Source organism: Zonotrichia leucophrys, chromosome 2 (genome assembly GCF_028769735.1).
Source record: "Zonotrichia leucophrys gambelii isolate GWCS_2022_RI chromosome 2, RI_Zleu_2.0, whole genome shotgun sequence".
NCBI classification, from domain to species: domain Eukaryota; kingdom Metazoa; phylum Chordata; class Aves; order Passeriformes; family Passerellidae; genus Zonotrichia; species Zonotrichia leucophrys.
In genome coordinates this window covers 93,422,453-93,423,167 of record NC_088171.1, presented here as the reverse complement: position 1 = coordinate 93,423,167, position 715 = coordinate 93,422,453, and the positions used below count along the sequence as shown (strand labels likewise).

Genomic DNA, 715 nt, shown 5'->3' with positions numbered 1-715 from the left:
TGATGAACTGAGAATTGATTATCTGAAGGGTGGTGATGGACTGAGAGTTGGTGATCTGAGTGAGGGGTGGTAACTGAATTGAGAATCCAAGGTTTTGTCCTACTGCGATGTATTGGAAATTTGGTGGGGGGAGAAGGAATGTTTTTGGGGGGTTTTCATTCTGAGTTCTGTGTGTGCTTATTTTTACATATAGTTGTAAATTAATAAAGTTGATTTTTTTTTCTTTATTCCTAAGCTGGAGCCTGCTTTGCTCTATTCCTGGTCACATCTCACAGCAGACAATAAGGAAAATATATTTTCATGAGGGCACTGGCATTGCACCAGTGTCAAACCATGGCATTTTTGGTTCCCTGACCGGGAATCGAACCCGGGCCGCAGCGGTGAGAGCACTGAATCCTAACCACTAGACCACCAGGGAGATCAATCTCCCATTTTTCCAAAACAAAAACATTATTCAAAATTATTACATTATTACCAAGAATGAGTAGGACAAACATGACACCTTTTAAAAATTACTATTCAAGTGTAGTTTAAATCCAGACTCATCTATTAGCTTATAGATTATTTCCATTTATGAATACAAACAATATTCTTGCCTTCCTTCCCTAACACCAGTGACTCACATGTTGGGGTTTTTTTCTATAAACCAATACCATATATCACAAAATAAGGTAAATTTTTGTATTGTGAGGCTATGTAGTTCATGAACAAATCA

At 37.6% G+C, this 715-nt stretch overlaps 1 non-coding gene across 1 annotated transcript; it reads right to left on the bottom strand.

The window, feature by feature from the left end:
• Positions 1-346: 346 nt before the first annotated feature.
• Positions 347-418, bottom strand: TRNAE-CUC (transfer RNA glutamic acid (anticodon CUC)). Its single transcript has one exon. It is a non-coding gene; the product is annotated as a tRNA-Glu (tRNA).
• Between the last annotated feature and the right edge of the window lie 297 nt (positions 419-715).